General features: G+C 34.3%; 2 pseudogenes; one reads left to right on the top strand and one right to left on the bottom strand.

Moving 5' to 3' along the window:
• Positions 1-1053: 1053 nt before the first annotated feature.
• LOC102985454 (60S ribosomal protein L7a-like) lies at positions 1054-10722 on the bottom strand (annotated as a pseudogene).
• A 454-nt stretch (positions 10723-11176) lies between these two features.
• Positions 11177-11289, top strand: LOC112064792 (uncharacterized; annotated as a pseudogene).
• The last annotated feature ends 884 nt before the right edge of the window (positions 11290-12173 follow it).

Raw genomic sequence — 12173 nt, 5'->3', positions numbered from 1 at the left:
TTAACAATATTAAGTCTTCTAACCCATGAACATGAGATGTTTTTCCAATTATTTGCTTCTTTAATTTCTTTCATCTATGATTTGTAATTAGGATTGTCTTCTCAATTTCCTTTTGGGATCATTTGTTATCAGTGTATAGAAGTGCAACTGATTTTTGTATGTTGATGTTGTGTACTGCAACTTTACTGAATTCATTTATTAATTCTAATTGTGTTTTGTGTGTGTGTGTGTGTGTGTGTGTGTGTGTGTGTGTCTGTAATCTTCAGGATTTTCTACAATTATGATGATTTATATGTCCCAAAACACTTAATTTAATATCAGATAATCATTTGAATAGGATAAACATTATTTTATACATATTTCTTCTTTGTGAATTGTCCAATCATAATCATGTCATTTGCACAATTTATTGTATATTTCATAGCAATTTATTTGTTATAGTGTATTACGTAGGTTGAATATTATTTCTTTATCTTATACTAAAAAAACCTTTCTCTAATTTTTATCTGCCTCATGTTTTGCTTTATGGTGTTATTAAATATATCAGATCATTAAGATGCTAGTCTTCTTAAAATTACTTATATATTATATTATGGTTTCTTTCTTTGTAAACATTCTCATAAAAACTGTTTCTATTCCCATATGATAGTCTCTAAGTAAGGTTTCCAATAATTCATTTTTTCTCTATATGCATGCCACTGGTCACACCAAAAGGTAGTCTTTCTCCTCCTCTTAAACCTTGGTTGGCCTTGTGACTTCCTTTGAAGTGCAGTGCTGAAGTGATAATCTGTACCTCTCAAGACTAGGCCTATCATGTACCATTAGTTTTGTTACCTTTGCTGGTGGCCAGAACTACAGGCAGGAGACTTTCAGTCAAAACTAGTTAGGCAAAGAGGAAATTATTTTGGACGCTGAAGAAAGAGGAATATATTATGAATTGGTGGAGCAGTTAGAGGAGATATAGAATGTATCAATACCTGACAAACTTGTGAATTTGGTATAGATGATTTCTGGTAAGAAATTAAAAAGTGCAAATTAACTTTTTGTACCTACCTATGTGAAGGTGATAATGGTATACGTCTTCCTGTGGACTAGACTTCCCAGCTGGCCTTCCCCTTGATAATGCAGTCAGTAGGGAACCTCTATCCTATGACACATGGAAGGCAGCTAGACAGCCAGCTCCATGGGATCCATGTCACGTGCAGTCAGTACCTTCTAAGTCTTCTTGTTCTCCACCAAAATGGTAACACTGTTAACCTCTGCTCGAAAAACAGGTGGCCACTGAGAGGGGAAATTCCCTTTGCTGGCAATTTTCTTCTCAGCCTTGGCAAACAGTCTCTGCTCCTTCTCTTGCTTTATCTCTGATATGTATTTATCGGCCAGCCTAAGCAGTTGAGAAGCTATTTGGTGGCACAAGGCCTGGGTGAACTGGTTAATCATGGGAGGCACTTTTAGCTGCTTATAGTGGATAGCCCTTTGCCACCACAACTGGATGGAGCAGGGGCATTTTACAAAGCAGGTGAGGGCCCTTTGGGGCTAGATGCCCTGTCAAAATGCCAAATTATCGGGTCTTTTCTCAATCCACCTTCTTGGGCTCCTGCTTCTTCACGACAGCAGGCACCGGGGCCACTTTCTTCCCCGTGGCCTTCTATCCCTTTGGTATCTTGGGCAGCTGGAAGAAAAGTTGTATTCTAATACATAGATGATTTATTTGGAAATTTGAAAAATAACTCTGAATTTTTAAACTTCCCTGTTTATATAATTTAGCATCAATATTTTGATTCATTTTGGATTTATTGATCTTATTTTTCCTAATATTGTGTTTCTTATATTTAAAAAATTCTACATATTTTTTTCCAAGTTCTGTATATTAAATTTTCCAAAGGTAATAAATTATAAATTAGTGGTCTGACTCAACATTGCAATCCTCTTTCTCTCTCTCTTTACACACACTGTATATGTATATTTTAATTAATAAACATTTTAATTTTTATTTAAATATTACTCAGAATTATTTATGACCTTGATGCCTGCTGTTGCATTGAATCAGTCTTGCATAATTTTTTTTTATGTTACATACTTGAAATGACTTAAGGTAGATTGTTCATATTTACATATGCTCAGTAAAATTAAAAACACAACTCTATGCAACATTTTATTAAAGTAAATCATAATCTTTTGTCAATGCCTGCATATTTTCTACGCAATGCCTGCAAGTTTTCAACAAGGGAAACTTTCTGATGTATTTGAATTTTCTCCTTTAGGTAATGGTCAGTATGTTATAGTGTCAATTTCAAACCAAAATCAGTACGTCTGTGGTCCATAGGTAATTTATATATCAATTTATCAATTATTTGGAGTGAAAAGAGAATATCTTCTTGGAATGAAAGATAACTACTGATGATAATTGGTATATACTATAGACATAGAATTTTAAACCATGCCATCTTGAACAATGCTATTGTATTACAATATAGATTTACTATGGTTTTGGGGAGACCATTAATGACACAAGACTGATGGATAATTTTTGAGAACTAACTTATGTTCCTCATTGTTTAATATATGTGGAAATGTCACAGTGTCACTTTTTCTTTAATTACATTAGCTATTTTATTAAAATGTTCAATAAGTTTATCCTGAAAACACTGGATGAGGGATATTTTGACTGTCTAAAAATGCTAAAGGGAAGAGTAATCTGGGGAATTGGTTGAAGATGGGACTTAGGAAGACACAGGTCTCACCTATTCCCAGGGACACAACAAAGTTACAGCTACCAGTGGAATAATTCTCTCTGAAGATGATCTGAGGACCAGCAGAACAGCTCTTCCACAACAAACGATAAAAAGGCCACATTGAGTAAGGTAGGAGAGGCAGAGAGGCAGTCTCCACAGGGCCCCTACCAGTAGAGTAGCAACCCATAAGCAGGAGGGATATCACAAAAAAGGAGCTTCTTCCTGAAGAGTGAGGCGTTTGAGTCTCACATCAGGTACCCCAACCCTTGGGAACTGCACTGGAAAGATGAACCCCCACAATACTTGGCTTTGAAAACCAATGGCGCTTATGTCCAGGAGACACAAAAGGCTGTAGGAAACTGAGACTCCACTTTTAAAGGGCTCTTCACAGACTCACCCTGGGACCCAGCTCAAAAGCAGCAATTTGGAAAGCACCTAGACCATACGTGAAGAAGATTCATTAACTAACCTAAAGTGTCTGTCAGAGGGACAGACGTCTGTTGACTCTCTTTCTGGGGATGTAATTGCTTGCAGGTGCCATTTTTTTGAAATCTCCTTCTACTCTGCTAGCTTGAGCCTGGCAGGTGCCATTTATTGATAGTCTCTCTCTACCTTGCTAAGACTGCTTGCCCTGCCCCAGTGCTACACTATTCCAAAAAATTAAACTGAAGAGAACATTTCCAAACTCATTTAATGGAGGCCTGCATTACCCTGATACCAAACCAGACAAGGATATCACAAAAAATGAAAATTACAGGCCAATATCTCTGATGAATAAAGATGGAAAAATCCTCAAGAAAACATTAGCAAACTGAATTCAAAAATATATTAAAAAGAACATACACCATGATCAAGTGGGATTTATTCCAGAGATGCAAGGATGGCTCAACGTCTGCAAATCAATCAATACAATACACCATGTTAACAAAATGAAGGATAAAAACTGTATGATCATCCCAGTAGATTCAAAAAAAATTGACAAAATTCAACATCCTTTCACGATATAAACTCTCAACCAACTGGTTATAGAAGGAATGTACTTCAACATAATAAAGGCCATATATGACAAACCCACAGCTAACATTATACTCAACAAGGAAAAACAAAGTTTTTCTTCTATAGTCTGTAACAAGACAAGGATACCACTCTCACCACTTTTATTCAACAGAGTATTGGAAGTCCTAGCCAGAGCAATTAGGCAAGAAAAAGTAATTAAAGTTATCCAAATAAGAAAGAAAGAAGTACAACTGTCACCATTTGTGGATAGAAAACCCTAAAGACTCCACCGAAAATCTGTTAGAACTAATAAGTGAACTCAATACATTTGCAGGATACAAAATCAATATACAGAAATCTGTGGCATTTTTATACACTAGTAATGAATTATCAGAAAAAGAAATTAAGAAAACTATTTCATTTACAATTACATAAAAAAGAATAAAATACCTAGGAATAAATTTAATCAAGAAGGTTAAAAACTGCACTGAAAACTATAAGATATTGATGAAAGAAACTGAAGAAGTAACAAATAAGTGGAAAGATAGTCCATGGATTGGAAGAATTAATATTGTTAAAATGTTCAAACTACCCAAAACAATCTATAGATTCAGTGTACTCCCTATCAAAATTCCAATGGCATATTTCACAGAACTAGAACAAATAATTCTAAAATTTGTGTGGTTTACAAAAGATCCCAAATAGCCAAAACAATCTTGAGAAAGAAGAACAAAGATGGAGGTATCAAGTTCCTGATTTCAAACTATACTACAAAGTTATAGTAATCAAAAGTATGGTATTGGCATGACAACAGAAACACAGATGAGTGGACCAGAACAAAGAGCCCAGACATATATGGACAGTTAATTTCCAACAAAGGATCCAGGCATGGACAATGAGGAAAGGACAGTCTCTTCAATAAATGGTGTTGGGAAAACTTGACATGCAAAAGAATGAATCTAGACTACTTTCTTACACCCTGCAGAATAATTAACTTAAAAAGGATTGAAGACTTGAATATAAGACCTGAAACCATAAATTCTTAGAAGAAAACTTATGTGGTAAACTCCTTGACATTGGTCTTAATGATTATTTTGGGGTGTACGACTCTATAGGCAAGGGAAACAAAACCAAAAATAAACATAAGCTGCTACATCAAACTAAAGGGCTTCTGTACATTGAAGGAAATCATCAACAAAATGAAAAGGCAACCCACTGAATGGAAGAAAATAATTGCAAATCATAACCTTGATAAGGGGTTAATATCCAAAATATATTTAAGAAAACAAAAAAGTCATGCATCTCAACAACAAAAAAAGAAACAGCCCATTGAAAAATTGGGCAGAGGATCTAAATGGAAATTTTTTCAAAGAATACATACAAATGGCTAACAGGCACATGAAAAGATGTTCAACATCACTAAATACCAAGGAAATACAAATCAAAACCACAATGAGATAACATCTCACACCTGTTAGAATGGCTGTTATCAAAAAGATAAGAAATAACAAATGTTGAAGAGGATGTGGAAAACAGAGAAATCTCATATACTATTTGTTGGAATGTAAACTTGTATAGCCACCATTGAAAATGATTTGGAAATTTCTCAAAATTTAAAAATAGAACTACCATATGATCAAGCTTTTCCATTTCTGGATATTTACCTGGAAAATGTGAAAACACTAATTTGAAAAAATATATACATCCATGTTATTGCAGCATTATTTACAATAACCAAGACAAGGAAACAAGCTAAATGTTCATAAATGGATGCATAGATAAAAAAGATGTGAGCCATATATATATACATACACACACATATACATGTAATGGAATACTACACAACCATAAAAAGAAGGAAATCTTGTCATTTGCAACAAAATGGAAGGACCTTGAGGGTATTATACAATATGAAATAACTCAAATGGAGAAAGACAAATACCATATGTTTTCACTTATATGTGGAATCTGAAAACAAACAAACAAACGGACAAAACAAATCAAAAACAAACTCATAGATACAGAGAACAGACTGGTGGTTACCAAAGGAGAAGGAGGTTGAGGGGTGGGCAAAAGCATGAAGGGAGTCAGTTTTATGGTGATGGATAATAACTAGTAGACTTTTGGTGGTGATCACTTTGAGGTGTATCCAAATATCAAATTATAATATTATACACCTGAAACTAATACAAGGTTATATACCAATTTAACTCAATTTTTTTTTTAAAAAGTAATTTGGCAAAAGATTATCAAAATAGAAAGACAACCTAAAGGATTTAAGGTAAATCCCAAAGTGACAAACATGTTATATAGCTACAGTTTTATTTCTGCCTATATGCCAAACTGAAAATGGAGATGTATATTGATTAAACTACTGAAGAGCTTACACACTAAAATTTCTTCAGGCCGTTGTTATACTACAATGAATGCCCACAGTTCAAAACACATTATAATGTACTTGGAAGATTCTTCCTATCACAGGATATATTGAGAGTGATATATATATATATATATATATATTTTTTTTTTTTTTTGTATTTTATTTATTTCTATGCCACAGATTTGGATATAGCTAAAAATGACAAAATTAGTATTAGGATTCAAATATATAAAAAAAAAATGAACAAAAGTTACCTTTCTTGCCCTTTCAAATGATATCTTATTGGAAGAGGATGTGAATACATTCAGAGGTAATCTAATATGCATTTCATTATTCACACAATTCCAGTAAATTATGTATCTTTCCTCTAGTGTGACATTAGCTTCTTAATGGAATGAAGCACATCTTTCTGTCCAAATATGTAGAACAAATATCTGATACTTGTTAGGTTTTATATTTTTGATTAATTTAAATGCGTAATTTTTATGGTTAAATAGTGACTTTTATACATACATAATCAAGAAATTACAACATTCACAGGACTGGATTTCAGAATTTTAGGATTAATGACTACTTCTCTACATTTCCCCCTGTTTTAATGGGAATGCCTGTAGATGTTCCCATGTGACTGTTCAACTGCTGCATGTTGATTTGTTGGGGAGGGGCCGGAAAACTTGTCTCTATATTTTACAGTTAACTGGTTTCTTTCATTACAGAGAACTACACACAAAGAGCCTCATCCATATCTAGATCCAATCTTGTTAGGTGATAAGATTATAGACTTAGAGCAAAATCTTTAATGGGATCAGTGTCTCTCGTGAATGTCTCATTAGAAGGAGAATCAATGTATTTTGCATGTGGGAAGGATATAAACAACTAGAGTCCAGAGGGTGATCTGTGGGGAACAGATGCTAGGGTTGCACACATGATCTCTAGCTCTTGGTGTTCACATCCTTGTGTGATCCTCTTCTGAGTGTGGAAAGGGCCTATGACTTGCTGGTAATGAGTGGAATAAGGCAAGATGATGGGTGCATGTTTTTACATGTTCACGATTAGGTTATGTAAGGCTGTAAACTGTGTTGCTACAATAATTTCTCTTCCTTGCTGGTTTTGCAGAAGGAAGCTGCCATGTTGTGGTGAGTTGCATGGCAAGTTGCTAAAAGTGGCTTCCAAGGAACACCCAGCAAAAAAATAGGGTCTTCAGTTCCACAGCCTTCTAAGTAACTGAATCCTGCCCACATGAAAGCTTAGAAGTGGATCATTTCCGAGTAAAGTGTCAGATGAGACCACAGCTTCAGCCAACACAGTAATTGCATCCTTATGAGACCTTGAATTAACTAAGTCATGCCCAAACTCTTAAACCTTTAGACACTATGATATAATAATAATAATAATGTGTTGTCATAAACCACTAAGTCTGTGTTAATATTGTTATGTCACAATAGATAACTAATACAGAGGAATTTTATAATGATTCAGAAATCATTCTTAATCTCCAGATTGCCATCATGGAGAAAACACAATTATTTCAATCAAACCTCTTCTTTCACTTCTTAGAAAATTATACTGAAAGGCAAATGATCTTAACTAAAATACTATATTTCATGTCTCAAAACAATTACTCCAGCCATTTTGTGATATGGGTACTTCTTGATTGGAAAAACAAAAATAATCAGTTATACTGGGGAAGATATTTGACTGACATGTAAAAATTGAATGGGCGGAAGGGAAATTGTATATAATGTTCCATTATATTCAAGCAGGAATATTCTTATGGAGAAGTGATTGAAAGGGATGAGTGTCATGGTGAAGATGCTGTACTAATAGCCTGTTTACACCCTCTGTTTTGATATATAGTCATACTGTTTACAAAATATAGGCTATAACTTCTCTTTCCTCAATAACCCAAAGATCTTCCCAAGTTGTATTTTCAGTGGTCATATGACACAAGTTATAGAGGTATGTGATCAATGGAGGCTGATTCTTTAATAAGACCAACTCCCATAATTCAATCCAAGTTCAAAAGAGAGGGAGAGGATCATAAATAATCAATAAGTGACTACTAGAAATAGCCTTTAAAGATACATCAACACAAAAATACCTTTCACAATGTGGCATGGGGAAATAAATATACTACATTAGGTGGAAGTAGTTTGAAGTAATTTATGGTTTTTGAAGTCTAGACCAGTTAGATACCAAATTGCAGGATCCTCCACTTTGCTGCGTGAAACTTGGGCAACTTTTTCAACACATTGTGAGAATTTTATCTTTATGTATAAAATGAGGATATAATCCATCATGTAGGGTGATTGTGGTTCTTTGAGTAAATGAATGAGAATGCACTGTGTGCCATAAAATAACATCACTAATTAAAACCATTATTGTTATCATTAGTTCTGCTTCTGCCACTAATCAGTGGTGAGAAATTAAGAGTGTGATTTTCTGAAATTCATTTATGTGTAGGAGAAATGATGTTGTAATTAATACTGCTAATAATCTGTACCAACTATTGATTATTTTAACGAATGATGTCTTTCTGGTCGTGCAAAATAAATGACCAACATTCAGTTTTTCCCTTAAAGTTATACTAAAAGTTTCTTCTATAAGGAAGTATAACATGTTAAAAGTCTAATTTACAAAGGCATTAACTTACAAAATGTTTTTTATTTGATATTATTTTAACTATTACATGGCTTTATGCCATTTCATGGTTTTGATTAAATCCTGAATCAACAATTTATGTATAGCCTTTGATAAGACTACAAGTTTCCTTAATCCTTGTGAACATTGGAAGATGGGAAAATGTATCCAGCTGGACCTTGCCTCAATAAATTATCTTCTGTATAATCAAGCATTAAGTAATCATAATAAAAATATTTAAACACTTATATATGTTTGGGGAAAAATGTTTTTTTATACCCATCTTGTAAAGTGAAACTGGAGGGAGGGACATTTTCCCCTATCTTGCAGTAGCAAAATAAATAAAATTATGCACAATAATACAAAAACAATGTAGGCAATCTGTGTGTATATATAACAATTATATTTTTACATTTAAAAATTTTTTGAAACAATCTCAAAGTTAACAAGTGTGGCAAGTACATCACAAATAACTTTTTTCTGAATCATCTAAGAGTAAGCTGCTGACATGATGCCCAATCACTCACAAAAAATTTTTGTGTATATTTCTTCCAATCATGTTCTGGAAAACCACAATGTAAACATGAAGACCAGGAATTGATATTAATATATTACTACCATCTACTCCTGAGACCATTCAAATTTCTCCAGTTATTCTAGTAATATCCATTAAAATAAAGGGGTAAAGTCCAGAATTACACATAGGCATTTATTTTCTATGTCATTTTGATTTTATTCATTTGGAACAGTTCTCAGTTTTTCCTTGACTTTCATGACATTGAAACATGGGAATATTAAAAACCAGTTGTTTTTGATAATGCCCTTCTATTTGGGATTCTCAAATATTTCATCATAATTCGATTCAGATTAAGTATTTTGGGCAGGGTTAACAAAGAAGTGATGCTGTGTCCTTCCCATCCAATCCTGTAATGGCACACCATTTTAATTTGTCTCATTACTTGTTTACTTATTTTGACTTTGAGCACTTGATTAAGATGACACATACTAGTATTATCCATTCTAAAGTTTCTCTTTTTTTATCTCTTTTTTTTTCTTTTTTTCCCTTTCTTTTTATATATATAAGTACTGGGATGGAGATAGTCTGAGACTTCATCAAACATCTATTCACTGATTTATATTAGTGTAGACTCATGAGTTCTTATTTTAGTTAATCAGGTATAATCCATTAATATCATCGTTTTGACATTTAAGTTTTTTACAGTGAGGATCTCTTTAAATTGACTTACATATCCTTCGGCATGCACTCATCATTCTTTGAACTTTTCTTTATTTTCTGGCCTAGAAAATACCCCATTGGGATCTCATTTTGTATTTTCCTTACCCCACTACTAAAATGAGTCATTTCTCAATGGAATTCTAGGTTATTTTAATGGAGAATAGAGTACAGAAAAGATTTTAGTGCTAGGTGTGTTCATTGCTATTGGTATGTCTTTTCATAAGAACACTGTAGTAGATAGAGCCAGAAATACACACACACACACACACACACACACACACACACACACACACATTTGTTTCTATATCCATCTCAATAGGTTAAAATCTCTGAGTTTAAAATATCTCTAATTTAAATCCAATAACATAGGGTTCATTTTCATTTTCTCCATTTCTACACAGTCCCCTCTTGCATGCCCTTCTCATACTTTGGGGTTTTAAAATCCAGTAGTGGGCTGTCCCCTACTTTGATGTTCTCATTACCTCCCCTTACGCACTGACTTCCTTCTCTGAGCTACTAACCTTCCATAAATATCCACCTTATTCCTCTTAGTTATTATATCCTAAGCCAGGCTTCAGCCTCCCCAAGAAGATACCCTTCTTACCCTGCTCTAAATCCAATACTCTGGCCTGGGCAGCTGCTGTCACCTCTGCCCCCCTGCCCAAGATTGAGTTCTTGGCTAATCCTGTTCTGGTACCAATAGCCCTTGCTGGGCTGTTTCCTTTGAACACCATCCTCGCTCTACGTGCTTAGCCTCTGACTCTGGATTGTGGAGCACCTTGATCCCTTATCAACACAACACACACATACATAAGCACCTGTCTTGCTCATCCCCACCTACTGTTTGTGACTGGAGTAATCAGGAAGGGAAAGAGGTGTGGAAAAGGAAGAATAACTACAGTTTATTTCAATATGTTGCATCGCATGTTAGAATAACAAAATCCCAGAATGAGCCAAATTTCAAATCTCATAAAAACAAACTCTTGTACATAGCACAAACTCTGTGGCATACTGTCTATGACTATTGAATATTTTGAAGAATGGTATCCTAGAAAACTATCTATTTTAAACTCATTACATGTTAATATTATTGGGTTAAATGTTTATTGTTATCTTAACTTTCTTGTGTCATAAGATTAAAAACTCAAATTGTTGTTTGATATAAGAAATTTAAAGAGTGTTACAGTAGTGCTCACTTCAGCAGCACATATACTAAAATTGGAACAATACAGAGAAGATTAGCACTAGCATGGCCCCTGCATGAGGATGACATGCAAATTCATGAAGCGTTCCATATTTTTAACCAATGGCATTTTTCACAGAACTAGAACAAAAAATTTCCCAATTTGTATGGAAACACAAAAGACCCTGAATAACCAAAGCAATCTTGAGAAAGAAAAACGGAGCCGGAGGAGTCAGGCTCCCGGACTTCAGACTATACTACAAAACTACATTAATCAAGACAGTATGGTAGTGGCACAAAAACAGAAATATAGATCAGTGGAACAGGATAGAAAGCCCAGAGATAAACCCATGCACCTATGGTCAACTAATCTACGACAAAGGAGGCAAGGATAAACAATGGAGAAAAGACAGTCTTTTAAATAAGTGGTGCTGGGAAAACTGGACAGCTACATGTAAAATAATGAAATTAGAACACTCCCTAACACCATACACAAAAATAAACTCAAAATGGCTTAAAGACCTCAGTGTAAGGCCAGACTCTATAAAACTCTGAGAGGAAAACATAGGCAGAACACTCTATGACATAAATCACAGCAAGATCCTTTTTGACTCAGCTCCAAGAGAAAAGGAAATGAAAACAAAAATTAAAAAATGGGACCTAATGAAACTTAAAAGCTTTTGCACAGCAAAGGAAACCATAAACAAGATGAGAAGACAACCCTCAGAATGGGAGAAAATATTTGCAAATGACAAAGCAGTAATCTCCAAAATTTACAAGCAGCTCATGGAGCTCAATATCAAAAAAACAAACAACCCAATCCAAAAATGGGCAGAATGGGCAGAAGACCTAAATAGACATTTCTCCAAAGAAGATATACAGATTGCCAACAAACATATGAAAGAATGCTCAACATCACTAATTATTAGAGAAATGCAAATCAAAACTACAATGAGGTATCACCTCACTCCAGTCAGAATGGCCATCATCAGAAATCTACAA

The sequence above is a fragment of the Physeter macrocephalus genome, chromosome 13 (assembly GCF_002837175.3).
Source record: "Physeter macrocephalus isolate SW-GA chromosome 13, ASM283717v5, whole genome shotgun sequence".
Lineage (NCBI taxonomy): Eukaryota > Metazoa > Chordata > Mammalia > Artiodactyla > Physeteridae > Physeter > Physeter macrocephalus.
The sequence above is the reverse complement of the archived record's forward strand: the minus strand, read 5'-3'. Positions and strand labels throughout refer to the sequence as shown.